This window comes from Oncorhynchus tshawytscha, linkage group LG04 (genome assembly GCF_018296145.1).
Source record: "Oncorhynchus tshawytscha isolate Ot180627B linkage group LG04, Otsh_v2.0, whole genome shotgun sequence".
NCBI classification, from domain to species: Eukaryota; Metazoa; Chordata; class Actinopteri; order Salmoniformes; family Salmonidae; genus Oncorhynchus; species Oncorhynchus tshawytscha.
Genome location: NC_056432.1, coordinates 37,364,141 through 37,376,461, shown reverse-complemented (window position 1 = coordinate 37,376,461; position 12,321 = coordinate 37,364,141).

Below are 12,321 nucleotides of genomic sequence, written 5' to 3'. Positions count from 1 at the left end.
CACACACACACACACACACACACACACACACACACACACACACACACACACAATATCTTACCTCATATACTGAACCCTGAATTGTTGAGGAAGAGCTTGTAAGTATATATATAAAATATTCACTGTATGGTTTATACCTGTTGTATTATGTCATGTGACAAATAAACTTTCATTTGATTTCGATTTGACACACCCATCCCCCCCCACATTCGTGTTTATTGGAGGGAAGATCCCCTCCATCACCCCATATCGGAACCTGTGATCATTTATAATCTAAGCATTCCATGCTGTTGATGTACAGTACTTGAAAAGGGGATTTCCAGGTGAACAAAAAGGAGAGTAGTCAGTGATAATATCAATTACAAGTTGCAACAGGGAGACACCTCCAGAATGGAAGCAGAGAAGGCATTTTATCCTAATTACACAAATGATGTGTATTACCAACCGAGTCTCCATCCAACCTTTTTATGCGGGTAAAGTACTTTGGTTAAAAAAAATGTAAAGACAAGCCTGATGGAAACAGAACATTTGTCGGTAAAATGTAAAAATGTTGACAAACCAAAATACACTAGACAAGGTAGAATATTTTTGTGTCGGTAAAATTACTAATACACTAGACACGGTGGGATCTTTTGACTAATTATGAGAGAAATGTCAGTGAAAACGCTTTTATGCGCAAATATTGATGTAGGCCCTCTAACCATCATATTGACCTCCCACTACCACTCTTCGGGAAAGCATGCATTTTATTAGGCTGCAGATTAAATATACGGTGATGACCTTCACAGAGTGGGGAAAGTGCAAGGGATCCAATAAATATCGAGAGTCTTATTCTGCTGAGATGATCATGGATGCTTGGCTGCCGTTTGACAAATAAAAATAAACTAGCTTTTTTGTCCATAATGATCTCATCATAGGCCATCTGCACTGTATCTGCAAGCTGTCGCCTAGAGCGCACGTGCCAATAAGAGAGTGGGCGCTCACTATATAATGCACTTTTTTTTGTGAGAACCATCAGAAGAGTTGAAAATGGGATGGAAACCCATTTGAGTTTTTTAAAATTCGGTACATGGGAATTTTATCGCAAAAGGTAATTTTATGTGGCCTACATCATCACACACAATCTTCTCTGCAAAACAAGTCCATTTGACGGACACACTACTCTGGTGGGAAAATGCTCAAATCGTTTGTATGCGGATTTTAGAATATTATCATGAAAATCTGTCGCCAATTGGATCGAAACCTAGCTACAGTCAGGGAAAATATATACATATGCTAAGCATTGTGTTAATCACTCTAAACTGAATACTTTATTTTAAAGTCTATGAATATATTGGGCCAATTAATCAACTCAGATGTTGCATGAAACAAACAGATATAACCCTGTACAACTAGATCTCAATCCCCTCCTATTGAAGGTATGTTTTAGTGGCAGATTCAACGGACAAACAATGACACTAGTATGATATGATTTCTATTTTCAGATATCATTTGTACAGCTTTAAAGACTGAACAATTAGACATTCTACAAGTATGTGCTTGTGTTTCTCATGGAGATAAAATTGTCTGTCTCCATGATGTTCCCTTGCCCTCAGATATATTGATTCATATGTTGCTGTTATACCCATTATTCCCATTGAGTCCAATTGCATGACATCCCTTTTGTAGGGACTGATGGGCCCCAGTCATTGGATGTAGACAGTTAGATACCATTCTTAACTGGTAACTGTTGTCAGTGTCAAGGATACATGAAGACAAATGGCCAGCTTTTACAATCATATCAGCTCAACAGAATTTCATAACCTCTGTCCCACACTGGTAATATTGGGGTTAAAAGAATGCAACGTATGCTTTTCAAAGAGGTGAACCTGTCTCCCCTGACTAAGGGATCATTCTTTCCTCATTCAGATTTTCATCAATTGATAAAACCAGTCTGACCGTTATGAAGTATTTGCTATTTGAAATGTGCACTAGTTATGATGTAATCTTGCCGGTTATGTTCTGGAAAACACATTTCTATCCTTTGAGAAACAGACGCCTCACAAGTCCTCAACTGACAGCTTCATTAAATAGTACCCACAAAACATCAGTCTCAACATCAACAGTGGAGAGGTGAATCCAGGATGCTGGCCTTCTTGGCAGAGTTCCTCTGTTCAGTGTCTGTTTTCTTTTGCCCATCTTAATCTTTTCTTTTTATTTACCAATATCCGGGAGTCGCCTCATCACTGTTGATGTTGAGACTGGTGTTTTGCGGGTATTGTTTCATGAAGCTGCCAGTTCTGGACTTGTGAGGTGTCTGATTCTCAAACTAGACACTCTAATGTACTTGTCCTCTTGCTCAGTTGTGCACCGGGGCCTCCCACTTCTCTTTCTATTCTGATTAGAGACAGTTTACGCTGTTCTGTGAAGGGAGTAGTACTTCAGAGCTTCAGTTTCATCGCAATTTCTTGCATGGAATAACCTTGATTTATCAGAACAAGAATAGACTGACGAGTTTCAGAAGAATGTCTTTGTTTCTGGCCATTTTGAGCCTGTCATCGAACACACAAATGCTGATGCTCCAGATACTCAACTAGTCTAACGAAGGCCAGTTTTATTGCTTCTTTAATCAGAACAACAGTTTTCAGCTGTGCTAACATAATTGCAAAAGGGTTTTCTAATGATCAATATTAGCCTTTTAAAATGATAAACTTGGATTAGCTAACACAACGTGCCATTGGAACACAGGAGTGATGGTTGCTGATACTGGCCGACTGTACGCCTATGTAGATATTCCATTTAAAAAAATCTGCCGTTTCCAGCTACAATCGTCATTTCCAACATTAGCAAAGTCTACACTGTATTTCTGATCAATTTGATGTTATTTTAATGGACAGAAATGTGCTTTCAGTTGTTTATAATGTTTTATGCAAGTGTGGATGAATCTCATTGACTTCCATTTTCTTCCACATGGGCCCATGTCTCTCTGTATGGCCACAGATGCTATTAGAACCATTGAGTACTTGCAGTTGTATCAGGCGACCAGACAGACTTGCAGGCCAATCACACAATGATGCAGAAAAGCCTCTAGGAGCTACAGAGCTGATTGACGATTCTGGGAAAGTGCCCCACCTGTGAAGTCCTGACCCTACATTCATAGAAAAAAAGGGTTCTCCTATGGGTTCTTCGGCTGTCCCCATATGAGAACCATTTTTGGTTCCAAGTATAACCTTCTTTTGGTTCCAGGTAGAACCCATTTGCGTTCCATGTAGAGCCCTCTGTGGAAAAGGTTCTACATGGAACCCAAAACAGTTCTACCTGGAACCTAAAATGGTTCTTCAAAGGGTCCTCCTATGGGGACAGCCAAATAACCCTTTATAGGGAATAGGGTGTCATTGGGGGACAGACCAGGTCTTTCTTTCTCTAATCTAGTTTTCGTGTCTGTCGAAAACCAAGGATATGACGGAGACTGATCAAGGAAAAGGACATTTTCCCTTTGTTTTTTGTATCATGTGTCTGTTTGTCACATACACTCCCTCTCCGGCCTTTAGGTCATCAGGCTGCTGATTATCCCGCACACCTGTCACTATAGTCTCGCGCACCTGTGCCTCATGACACTAACCTGGACTCCATCACCTCCTTGATTATCTTCCCTGTATCTGTCACTCCCCTTGGTTCTTTCCTCAGGTGTTATTGACTCTGTTTTGCGGTGCGTTTGTGTTAATTGTTAATTTTATTTATTAAAACCCTCACTCCCTGAACTTGCTTTTTGATTCTCAGCGCACTCGTTACACTGGTATTAAATCATGTTAGGGTATCCATTTGTGTTTTTTTATTGTAGATCCCCAGTATGGCTGAAAATATGAATGTGTCACCTATATCCAGCCTTGCAGGCCTTGTTGAACAGGTGAGCACACAAACAGGATTAGTTTTAACCATACCAGAATGGAAATCATGTTTATCGGCTGCCCACTGGGCACACACTGGTTGAATCAACGTTATTTAAATTAAATTACGTTCAATCAAGTTGGAAGAGATGTTGAATTTACGTTTTTGCCCAGGTGGTATCTTCTAATCTAGAGGAACCTAACCTTTCAACCACAATAGCAGGTGAGAGTGACCTTCCTCTTCATCATTATTTGGTATACAGTTGAAGTCAAGTTTACATACACCTTAGCCAAATACATTTAAACTCAATTTCACAATTCCCGACATTTAATCCCAGTAAAAATGACCTGTCTTTAGGTCAGTTAGGATCACTTTATTTTAAGAATGAAATGTCAGAATGATAGTGATTTTTCAGCTTTGATTTCTTTCATCACATTCCCAGTGGGTCAGAAGTTTACATAAACTCAATTAGTATTTGGTAGCATTGCCTTTAAATTGTTTAACTTGGGTCAAACGTTTCAGGTAGCCTTCCACAGCTTCCCACAATAAGGTGGGTGAATTTCCTCCTGACAGAGTTGGTGTAACTGAGTCAGGTTTGTAGGCCTCCTTGCTCACACACGCTTTTCCAGTTCTGCCCACACATTTTCTATAGGATTGAGGTCAGGGCTTTGTGATGGCCCCTCCAATACCTTGACTTTGTTGTCCTTAAGCCATTTTGCCACAACTTTGGAAGTATGCTTGGGGTCATTGTCCATTTGGAAGACCCATTTACGACCAAGCTTTAACTTCCTGACTGATGTCTTGATGTTGCTTCAATATATCCACATAATTTCCCTTCCTCGTGCACCAGACCCTCCTGCAGCAAAGCACCACCAATACATGATGCTGCCACCCCTGTGCTTCACGGTTGGGATGGTGTTCTTCGGCTTGCAAGCCTCCCTTTTTTCTCAACATTAAAATGGTCATTATGGCCAAACAGTTCTATTTGTTTCATCAGACCAGAGAACATTTCTCCAAAAAGTATGATCTTTGTCCCCATGTGCAGTTGCAAACCGTAATCTGGCTTTTTTTATGGCGGTTTTGGAGCAGTGGCTTCTTCCTTGCTGAGCGGCCTTTCAGGTTCTGTTGATATAGGACTCGTTTTACTGTGAATATAGATACTTTTGTATCTGTTTCCTCCAGCATCTTCACAAGGTCCTTTGTTGTTGTTCTGGGAATGATTTGCAATTTCTGCACCAAAGTACGGTATGAGCGGTATGACAGCTGCGTGGTCCCATGGTGTTTGTACTTGCGTACTATTGTTTGTACAGATGAACGTGGTATCTGCAGGCATTTGGGAATTGCTCCCAAGGATGAACCAGACTTGTGGAAGTCTACAATTTTATTTCTGAGGTCTTGGCTGATTTCTTTTGATTTTCCCTTGTCAAGCAAAGAGGCGCTGAGTTTGAAGGTAGGCCTTGAAATACATCCACAGGTGCACCTCCAATTGACTCGAATGATGTCAGTTAGCCTATCAGAAGCTTCTAAAGCTATGACATAATTTTCTGGAGTTTTCCAAGCTGTTTAATGGCAGTCAACTTAGTGTATGTAAACTTCTGACCCACTGGAATTGTTAAACAGTGAAATAATCTGTCTATAAACAATTGTTGGAAAAATTACGTGTGTCATGCACAAAGTAGATGTCCTAACCGACTTGCCAAAACTATAGTTTGTTTACAAGACATTGGTGGAGTGGTTGAAACGCAAGTTGTAATGACGACGATAAACAGCTGCCTCTGATTGAGAACCAATCTAGGCAACCATAGACATACAAAAATCCTTGGACATACAAAACCCCCTGGACAATACAAAAACTAAACAAACCACCCTTGTCACACCCTGACCTAACCAAAATGATAAAGAAAACAAAGATAACTACATTCAGGGCGTGACACATAAGGATACGGCGGTGGATGAATGGCACGACAATGGGCCTCAGGATCTTATCATGGTAGCTCTGAATTCAAATTGCCATTGATAAAATGCAATATTATTTGTTGTCTGTAGCTTTTGCCTGGTCATACCATAACAACGTTGACATCAGAAAACTGCTTACACGCACAATGCCATACATGTGGTTTGCGGTTGTAAGGCTGGTTGGACATACTGCCAAATTCTCTAAAACGACGTTGGAGGCGGTTTATGGTAGAGAAATTAACATTCAATTATCTGGCAACAGCTCTGATGGACATCTGCAGTCAGCATGCCAATTGCACACTCCCTCAACTTGAGACATCTGTGGCATTGTTTGACCAAACTGCACATTTTAGCTTGGCCTTTTATTGTCCCCAGCACAAGGTGCACCTCTGACATGATCATGCTGTTTAATCACTTTCTTGATATGCCACACTTGTCAGGTGGATGGATTATCTTGGCAAAGGAGAAATACTCACTAACAGGGATGTAAACAAATTTGTGCACAACATTTTGAGAGCATTAAGCTTTCTGTGCATATGTAACATTTCTGGGATCTTTTATTTCTGCTCATGAAACATGGAACCAACACTTTACATGTTGCGTTTATATTTTTGTTTAGTATCGCTATGTAGCCTCTGTTTTCATCATGCTAGCTAATGTGTGTTTGTATGCTAATGTACAGTATGTTCATATTGGTATACTTACCTGTTGCCAAGGGGGCCCTCCAATTAAGAAAACTGGAGGCCATTGCTGTTAAACAACGTTGATCTTATCTGTCTTGTCTTATGTGACCCCTGTTAGCAGATGCATGATAGTGGCTTATAATTGGTTGTCTCTTGTGTTTGTCTTTATTTTCTAAAAGGTTATGTTGTGGAGAAATGTGGCTGCAACAAAAAATTGATTCTGAAGACCTCAATGGGATTAACAAAAATGTGTAACTAGGTAATTTAATATGTGAATAATTTTATAAATACAAAAATTCCAAATAAGTTTGTGCAAGCTTATTGTTTGTTGATATAACTACAGTTCGAAAACATGAGGAAATTACATGTGCACATGTCTGGTAGTGACGCAGTATTGAAACAAGATGTCAATAGTGATTTTGAATAGGCAAACAGTTGTAAATGTTTCAGTTTCCAATAGTAATTCAAAGGGGTTTATGCATGAAATGGAAAAAGGATCAGGAGCAATTCAGTCGCGACAGAACACTACAGTAGTAATTCAATAGGGATTGAGTAGGCATACAGCAGTAATGGGTAAGCATTGTGTAGTTATTCAATCGTGAACATGTAAGAATTGTCTAGGTATGTAGGTTTTATGTGGTGTATATACCCAAAAGCTCAGTAGTTACACAGTAGTCATTTAAGGGAGAATTATGTAGTAATTTGAATAGGAAATATGTAGTGTTCACCAGTAGTGAAACCTCCCAATTTATCACTTATTACTACTTAAATTACTACATAAATCACTACTGGTTTACTACACATCTCAATAGCAATCAAGTAGTAAAACCAACAGGTTTTGTGTTGTAGTGATGAGTAGCCTAGTAATTCAGTAGCACTTTTTCAAGAGTGTCACTTAAACAAACAAATACAATTATGATAGATATATACAGAAGTCTGTGGGTAAACACGGTCTCCCTTGTCTTTCCCTATAGTGGCACACACATTTTTCTATCACTTATAAAATAATGACGTTGACATATATTTTGCGACATATCAATAATGTGGATTTGACGTCTGTGTGCTCTCTGGCGTGCTCTGCAGGTGGGCAGTGGTGGTGACACAGCATGGTTATGCTGGTCATGGTGCTTCTGATGGTGGCTGCTCACTCTCTGGGAATGCGATCTTCTACCCTACCATTTACTCCACGTGCCCAGATGCTCAACTGGAACACACAGCAATTGGCCTGTTCAAAGCATAAGCGAAGTATAACTGATTTTAGAAAATCAGGGCACGTATTCATAAAGCGCCAAAAAGCAGGAGAGCTGATCTTGGATTAAGTCCCACGTCCATGTAATCATATTCATTGTGATGTAAAATGAAAAACTGATCCTAGGTCAGCATTCCTAATATGAGATGCTTTAGGAATATGGGCCCTGTTCTGCATCTTCCAACAGGTTACAGATCCTGTCCTCTTCTGACATGGCCCTGTATTCCATTACATCTCCTGACAGTATTGACTGATGCTGTTTTCTGGCATAATTCCACAGTGCTGTGGTGGGGAACTTCGTGTTCTGCTGGCCCTTCATCAGCCTGGTTGTTTTATGGGGGGGAAGGCCCACACCCTGGGCTACCAGAGCTGGACCCATGTACAGATCTTTGAGGTGAGTGATGGCGACTGGGAAATATCTGTGCATAGGGAATCTTTAGGTACTTGGCTATTGTAAAAACCTATTTACCCATAGGTAAAATAATAAATACACATCCCAACTAATTCATATGATTCTGTCCCCTGTGTTGTTTCTATCACAGAAGAAGGATATTTTCAGCAGCCTCAACATCAGTCAAAACTTCAACAGCAGTTGAAGAGACCAGCTTTAATACCCACTAAATTCAGCCCAGCACCTCAGCAATATACCAGTGACCTCTCCATTGCTGCTCTAAGAGCATCTGTACTTTTCTGTTTTACTGCCCCCACATTCCACAATGATGTTCCGTCACAATCACAAGGAGTCTCAGCCCTTTAAACTGGATTACAGCTTTTGTACACTGTTTCTGGGTTTACTCATGCATACCTCCCTGTCTGTGCTCTTTGTTTCAGTGGTTGTACGAGAAGAGTCATTGTTCCCTAGCATGCGCATGGAGCAGCAATTTGATCTGGAGGACTTCCTCAATGCTAGCAAAGTGTTGCTCAATTTGACATTGTCATATTTCATTTTGTTTCCTGATAAAAACAAAAAAATCCCCCTAATGCACTGTTACTACTGTAGCCTATCTTTGATTACAGTATATTGGCATTGAATGAACTATACTACCTGTGACCGTTATTTATGTGCCTGTGTGCTTCTCTCATTTATTGTAGTCTTTGGATGGATTCAATCAGAGTGCTCGGAATTGGTCAGTTAACCTAAATGGCTTGAAATAATACCTGACAATGGCAGGCAGGGCTTGCTGAACTTCAACTACGATGGGCAATTACTGCTGGTATATAATGTATAGGAGCAGCAAATCTGTGTGTGTTATTTTGTATTTGTTTACCTTAATTTAACCAGGAAAATACCATTTGTGGTTAGAAACCTCTTTTGCGAGAGGGACCTGGCCAAGAGGTCTGCAGGAAGTAGTCAGCGTGTACAGTGTATATACAAAGAGCAAAATACAATTCAAAAACATTTCTCTATCAGAGCTTTAAACTCAACAATTGATACCCTCTCCTCCAGTTTTAGTCTTTTGCAGCTCGTTCCCAGACCAAGGAGCGTTATAGGAAAATTATATTTATCCTATTTCAGTTTTGGCCTTAGGAACCGTGAAAGCTAGTAGCAGCTTGAAAGGGTGACTATACAGTTGAAGTCGGAAGTTTACATACACTTAAGTTGGAGTCACTAAAACTTGTTTTTCGACCACTCCACAAATGTCTTGTAAACAAACTATAGTTTTGGTTAGGTCAGGGTGTGACATGGGGGATTTATGTGTTTTGTCTTGTCTAGGGTTTTTTGTAAGTTTATGGCGCTGTGTCCTTTCTAGGTGTTTATGTAAGTTTATGGTTGCCTAGATTGGTTCTCAATTAGAGGCAGGTGTTTATCTTTGTCTCTGATTGGGAACCATATTTAGGCAGCCATATTCTTTGGGTATTTTGTGGGTGATTGTTTCCTGTGTCTGAGCCACATGGGACTGTTTCGTTGCCAGTTCACGGTGTTATTTTGTATATGTGTTAATGTTCAGTTTTTCACATTAAAAACCATGGACACTTACCACGCTACGTATTGGTCCGATCCTTGTTACACCTCTTCAGAGGAAGAGGAGGAACTCTGCTGTGACACTTGGAACCAAAGCACAAGGAACAATATACTATGAGTTTCTATTGAAGCACCATAGCACAATAAACAATATAAAGTATGTTTTTTTTAATTGAAGAACCGTAGGACAATGAACAATATACTGTACTTTTAAATGTTTTACATTTTTTATTTAACCTTTATTTTATCAGGGAGTTATTTATCTATTTGTTTTGTCACTTATTAAGCATCCTAAGTTTTAAATAATTTTATTGGTTCACTTAAAGGATTGCTGTAGATCCGTAAGTTATTTTTGTATTTTTCCTATTATTATTCACGATACTTTTACTTCCTGACTTTTTTGAGTATTCAGCAAATATTTTTTGCAAAAGGGGCATTGAGTTTTCAATATTGGTCAGGTACAGTGCCTTCAGAAAGTATTCACACCCCTGAACCTTTTCCATATTTTGTTGTTACAGCCTGAATTTAAAATCGACTAAATTTTGATTTTGTGTCACTGATCTACACACAATACCCCATAATGTCAAATTGGGAATTTGGTTCATAGACTTTTTTTAATAGACATAATTCTGGAATGACTATCCAATCTCTGTATCCCACACATACAATTATCTGTAAGGTACCTTAATCGAGTAGTGAATTTCAGACACAGATTCAAGTACAAGATCAGATTTTCAATTCCTTATTAGAGTGCCAATATTAAATTGCGTTAACTGTTTTTAACAGCCTTAAATGTGATTATTTGAATATGATGATCCATCTATTAACAGCTCATTTCTCTCACACTATGTTAATGTAGAAAAACCCTGAAAAGTTTGAGCCAGACAAGTCACACTCCACAACCAAATCCCTTACATTGTGGGAAACGTAAGACTAACCAATATTACATTATTTTCCTTTGTACTCTCACTGTTCTCTACTATACACTTGACGGGGAACTACCTTACAATTAGGATGCATCCTGAATGGCACCCTATTTCCTTTACAGTCACAAATGTTGATAGGGCTTTAAAAGTAGTGCACGATATAGAATCTAAAATATATTTTGATTTGTTTAACACTTTTTTTGGTTACTACATGATTCCATATGTGTTATGTTGTAGTTTTGATGTCTTCACTATTATTCTACAATGTAGGAAATAGTAAAAATAAAGAAACCCTGGAATGAGTAGGTGCATCCAAACTTTTGACTGGTACTGTATTTAAGACCTGTTTATTGTTAATCACTCATTCTGACACTGACTGTAACTCCTTGCTAAGAGTCTCAGCTCACTGGCTGTAGGTGCTGATGTGTAGAGTGTGCAATCATCAGCATACATAGTAATTTACATTTTTGGTGGCAAATCATTTGTAAAAATAGAGAAGAGTTACAGCCCAAGGAAACCGCACTGCGGAATACCACACTATACATATCTGATGTTAGAAAAGCTTCCATTGAAGAATACTCTCTGAGTTATATTGGATAAGTAACTCTCCAACCATGTGATGGCAGGTGATGTAAAGCCATAACAAGTGAGTGTTTTCAATAACTAATGATGATCAATAACAGCAAGGCTACACTGAAACAGTACAGCTCCAGCTATCATCTTATTATCCATTATCTGAGTCAGTGCAGTACAAGTTGAGAGCCCTTCCCTATATGCATGCTGAAAGTCAGTAGTTAACTCGTTCTTTAAAAAATAGCATTGCATTTTTTCAAACTTAATTCACTCCATTAGTTTAATAAGAGCAATCTGATTTGGCGTCTGTAAGAGCCAGCAAAGAGTGCTTTACTATTTTTAGGCAGTGGAATTACTTTAGCTTCCTTCCACGCCTGTGGACACACACACTCCTTTAGGCTTTGGTTAAAGACATGGTAAATAGGGGTGGCAATACAGTCCGCTACTATTCTCAATAGTTTCCCATCTAAATTATCTAAACTTGGTGGCTTATCATTATGGATGGATAACAACCATGTTTCCTCCTCTTCCACACAAACTTTACGAACTTGTGATGGTGTTAACGTACAGGCCCTCAATATGATTATAAACACAACAAAAGTCATACACAGGAAGTATTTCAGACACCATGTTGCTGCCTCTGAGTATTACATTCTGACACCATATACAATACAATATGAATATTGGTTAATTGCTTCTGCATGCTCTTCCCTTTTCTCTAATCTCAGCACCCAGAACCAAATCACTTAAGGCAGTCATAAGAGACAATTTTTCTCTAAAGATAACCCCTTCCCAAAGCTTATGTGTCAATAGATGTGAGGATATCCCATTTGTTTGGTTTTAAAGAGGGTAGATTGAGCAAGTGACATGACAAGTAACATACTGCTCTGATGGATTGGTTAATTATCATCTCCATACAATAGCTGGCAATGTACATGTACAGTAGCCTACATACAGGACACAAAACATAAGCCTATATTATGTAACTTTTCTATGCACAGTACTTTCCATGGAGAACAATATAATTAAACTAGACCAACTTGATATTTGACGCTGACTGTACTAATACGATTTATAGATCTTATACGAGGTCCTGGATTGCCA